Source organism: Theobroma umbraticum, unplaced genomic scaffold (assembly GCF_002168275.2).
Source record: "Theobroma umbraticum cultivar Fairchild unplaced genomic scaffold, ASM216827v3 scaffold_44.0, whole genome shotgun sequence".
NCBI lineage: Eukaryota > Viridiplantae > Streptophyta > Magnoliopsida > Malvales > Malvaceae > Theobroma > Theobroma umbraticum.
In genome coordinates this window covers 4,230,192-4,235,604 of record NW_018397255.1, presented here as the reverse complement: position 1 = coordinate 4,235,604, position 5,413 = coordinate 4,230,192, and positions in this window count along the sequence as shown.

The window sequence follows — 5,413 nt, the reverse complement described above, 5'->3', positions numbered from 1 at the left end:
AAATAAAAAAAACCATTGATTCATACTCCGCTGGAGAGAAGAGCACCAGGCTCTCCTTTGGGAGCCCCAAATCAGGCTCCCCAAGGGGAGCACCAGTGCTCCCTTAGGGAGACCGATCGGGGCTCCCGGGAGCTCCGGTGCTTTTCATTTTGAGAGTTTTTTTAATTAATAAAAATAATATATTTATATAATAATAATTTTAAAAATTAATTAAAAATAAAATTATTTTTTTTATTTTTACCATGTCAGTAAATTTATGAAAATATTATTTATTGAGTAACGGTTAAATTTACGTGTACGAAAAATATTTTATAAATGAAATGTTTATTTAAAAAATTAATAAATTTTTATAAAATTTTAATTAAAATTTAAAAAAGTAAAAATATTTCACCCTAATAAAAACCTTGGATTTCTTTCAAGTTTTGCAATACAACAAACCGCTAATTAATATAATGAGGAGAGAGATTAATTATTCTATAATTAATTAGCAGAGCATCAAACTGTAGACCGAGAGGGCCTTGGGTTCAGGTCACCTACCATTGCTTTATTCGCCATTAACCTTTTTCTAGCCATTTGCAAACAATTTTAATTGATCATTAAGCGGAATGCATTCCTTTTTTTTTTTTTTGTCTGCTGGCTAACTTGGTTTTTAGCCTATTAATTACTAGCTTATTAGGAAATTGATTCTCCTGGTACTTGAGAACAAATTTTAAATTGGTATAATTATATATTGCAACAACTTGTATCATGCAAACAGCAAGGATTTATAATTTTCATTATGTAAACGATTATGCTGAGGTACGCAAAAAGTATATAGTGTTAAAATTGCAAATGGAGACGAACATACTTACATAGTTATGGTCAGAGGCGAAGGGAGAGGAACTAGCAAAGCCTCCGCTCCTTCAAAGATTCAAAAATTCATATATTTTTTAAATATCTATAATTTTATTTTTAATTTTTTAAAAATTTTATAATTTTGTTTTTTTAAATATTGAATTTTTTTGTTTGTCTTCTCAAATTTGAAATCCTTATTCCATCACTGGTTATGGTAATTTAAGATTTAAAATTGCAACTTTAACACCAAATTCAGGACTTAAATTTATGTAAAATAGTAATGTTGCAATTAACTCATTGAGTCATTGTCACAATGAAATGCTAATGGGATATGTTTCCCCATCGTAGCTAGGATATATAGGCTTTAGAATCAAGGTATAATTCCACCTGGCTTCTAGCAGAAATTTCAGCAATTACTTGTGCTAAGCTGAATGCAATCTTGATACAGTCATTGCAGCTATAGTGTCACAATATTTACGGTAGAAGCTTGATTAATCTTATTTCTTCCTTAATTTTCTCCCTTTTCGTTTTTTTAAAGTAATTTTAGCCTGAGAAGAAAAGCTTTTCTTGGCTTGCAAAGTACATAATCAAGGATAGAACGCGTCTAGCCTGTTCGTCTACTGGGCAATCTCTCAATATTTGATTAGGGAAGAGAGAGAGAGCATATTCTTTGTCACCAATTGCGAAAAACCGAGGCTATGTTGGCTGGGTTTTCAAAAGAAAACTCAGCAGATATCAAGAGAGAGAAGGCAGAAGAATGCATGAAATAAAGAAAGAAGAAAGACTGCTGTGGTCATCACATCCCGACAATCATGCCGCTATGACTACGTCATGGCCTATGCCCCAGTCTTTGGTCTTTTTGTTTCTTGACTTTTGTGCCCTTTAGAACAACCCAAAAACAAAGCCCCCCACAAAAGGTGCATTGAGTTGGGCATTTCATTGTCCTAATTTGCGACAGAGAGAGTGAGAGAGGGGAGCAATGATAAACTTTTTCTCTCTTGTTTGGTTCTCTGCTGCCCTTTTTACGAAACATGCATGGGTTTGGCTTGGACTGGCTCAGGTGTTCATTTTCCTGCAAAGGCAAACACTGTCAAGTACCTTTCTTGGATTTTTGCTTTTCAGAACTGCAGCTAGCTATAGCTCTATCTTGAAAAGATATCTCCATGACAGGAGAAAAATTAAACAAGAAAAATGTTGAAGAGACAAGTTGATTACCACTACTCTTTTGCAAGAAATTATAGCATTTATTAATAACAACGTCGAGCCAATGCATAATCAAAAAGGCCTCCATCCTTTGGCCAAAAGAAAATGTGAATTTAAGGTAACCACTTGCAATTATATCTAATGTGATAAACTTCTTTGGAGTTTAAATATAGTACTATATATATGTATTAACCGAATGAATAAACGCGTAAATTTATTACTTTTCAAGTCAAATCCTGTACCAGTAAGCTCAAATCATGTAGCAAATATGGCTGTGTAATAACAAAAACTTTTGTTTTTTTTGTCTGTTCTAGCCCAACTTGATCGATTTGCATGTGGGCAAAGCTTTCCTATTACTATGAGCATCAACCCCGCCAAACATGCAACTCCGCGTGTGTCCGTGTGTTTTTCAGTTCACGTGTTAAGACTTAATTATAATACTAAGTAAAGGTAAATTTCTTTCCTTTTTTTTTAGAAGCATTGACATTGAGAATCACTGGCATTTTGTTGCCAATCTGCTGTTGGTTGCAAGACACTTTCTCATTTTCTTCATAAATAATGAAGAATGAAGATGGTCTTTGAACTCTCCAATCCTTGTATGCTAAATTTATATATATAACCTTTTGAATGCTTTTGTAACTGTACACAGTAGTAGTAAAATATCCATTCTAACAAAACACAAATCCTTTGCAGATTTCAGATCTTGACACTAGTGTTTTGCTATGTTAAAGATAACATCACCTATGGTGGTTAAGAAAAAAAAAAACGATGACACCACCTGTGTATATCCTCCTCGTTTTTCTCTTCCTCTAACACCGCAAAGACAATTTGGGTATTGAATGCTCTAATTCTTCTTCTTTCATACTATTCATCACTACCATTAGATTCTTAAAGAAAGACAGGAAGGTGCCGGGTTTAATGCATACATATAAAACGTGACTGTGGCTGCTGCATGCAGTTGTGGTGACTCACGTTCTTCATTCGACCCAAAAAGAGTCTAATTTCTCAGTTCCAATCAATCACTCATCATTTTATCAAGCACCAATTATTTTAAGAAGGTGTTGCTTGATCCATCCATCTCTGATTTTTTGAGCTCTTGATGAGTGAAACCCATCTTCACGTGATTATTCATAAAGTGTCAGTACTGATTAACAAACACAATTACTAGACATGATAGTGGGGTTCAGTATTATCTGAATGATTAGATCCATTATAAGTAAAACAGTGTATAATTGTATGCGATCGCGACTCATCATGTGAATTTTTTTGAAGTAACAAATTTGTAATTAATCAACTGTATCCTTGTAACTACCTTCATTCCTAGTAAACTCCCATTTCGACATAGAATGTCTCTCAAACCATACTACCGAACTCCTGTTGATGTGGTGAATAAGCTATCTCTCATGCAATCATGATGGGCTCGACAGAAATTTACTGCTCCTTATTCGGCACAGTACTTTTCTAGTATGTGAAAGATCAGATCAGACCACTTACAGAAACCTTGGTGCGGGCTTGCCAACTTGCTCTGCTTATTGCTTGGATCATACTCTTCTACGTACTTTCATGACTAGCAAGCAGTAGCAGAGATTTGACCTAGTAAGGTTAACTTGTCTGGTTTGCTTGGACTTAGCATAAATATCCAATCAGTTCTTCCTAGCCGCACAGGTTTTTATTGCATATCTGCATCAGCCCCGGACAAGTACAAGCAATTCATCTGCAATGATCAAAACTATGGCTGATCAACAAAGCCAGCAGCATCCACCAAGCTGGATGATCATCATGTTTTGGAAGCAATTGATGGAGCTACAATTTATGTGGGGGATACCAGATATATGCTGCCCAAATTGAGCATTAGATGAAACACTACTTTATTATATCCCCATCAGAAAGATTGTCTTTTGGTTTTAAAAGTATTCATAAATGCTCAGGTGAATTCTCCAAAATTGGTAACCAGCTGTCGTTTCGATTGGCTTCTTCTTTATGCCTAAGGAGTTGCAAAAAAATATTGGTCCTGTCATTTTCATTTCTCTTCTTATTCAAATTGTTGGTTCCCTCTAAAATTGTAAGCTAAAACTATGGGCGCTAGGATCCATTATTTGATGAAAGAGCTTCAGTTGGAATCATAACCTGGAGACTGGACCCATCTTTGTTTGAGGTTTGTCGTCAATTGTTGCCATTAATTTAGATTAATCTTGTTGAGACAGATTGTGGAGTTCTTGATTAGCTTAATTATAATTAGTAATAATTAATTAATGATTTGTTTTAATATTTTTCATTGTCATCCTACTGTTAATTAGCATCTAAAGAAATCTCCAAGTTTGAAGAAAAAGAAAGAGAGGAACATAGGAGAGCTAGTGACTGTCAATTATATTGGACCGACTTTTCCTTGTGACACAACAGCAATACTTAATTCAAATCATATACCTCATTAACAAACTTAAGTATCTCATATCTTTGAAGCATAAGAACTAATAAAATTAAATTTAGTTAGATGATGTCATTTAATATTTATCAACTTAGGAATCATTGTAAGTACCAGATTAAAATTAAATGTTTTTGATTCGCTTATATGCCTCTATAACAATATACTAGTATAACATGACTATGATGGAACAAATAAAATTGTTTTCCTACCGGTAGATTCTCACAATCTTAAATCAAATTAAAACTCTTTTGGGGCCTTGTGTATGGTTTAGTTGAAATATTGTGACCCTCTTGCAATATTTGTAGGTCAAGACTAACACTTACAGCGGTCCTAGCCCATAACTTTCACGGGCTCGAGGTCCGGGCGAATGGTCACAGCCTGAACAATTAAATGGGCCAAAATACTAGTCTGGACTCTACAAATTGGCATGTTCATGTGTTTTTTTTTTAATCTCCCTTATATCTCTGTTCATGAACAAAGAATAATGCTGTGATATATGCAGTAAAAATTGTCTAAAGATCTTGGTATAATTTTCTTATTCCTTCCATATGAGAGCAAAGAAAAGAAAAGAGAATAGAAGAGAAGATTTCATCTCTTAAAACTAAAAGGGAAAAAAAGATAGTTGGCTACAAATTTATAGGTGATAGATGAGATAGCATATATCCTGTGAGATGTGTCAACATCAAATTAAATCTGGGTAGGGAGTCCCCTTTAGAGGGAGAGAGTGAGAGACATGCAAAGAGAGCCCACCCCATATGATTTGGTGTCTAAAAGGTCGGTTGGATAAAAGGCTCCTTTTGCCTTCAATTCTTCCATTATTCAAATCTTTCTTCATGCCACTATTAATTTGGCATAAGTGAAATATGATACACTCTCTGTCTCTGTCTCTCTCTCTCTCTCTCTCTGTCTCTCTCTCTCTCTCTCTATATATATATATATATATATATATAT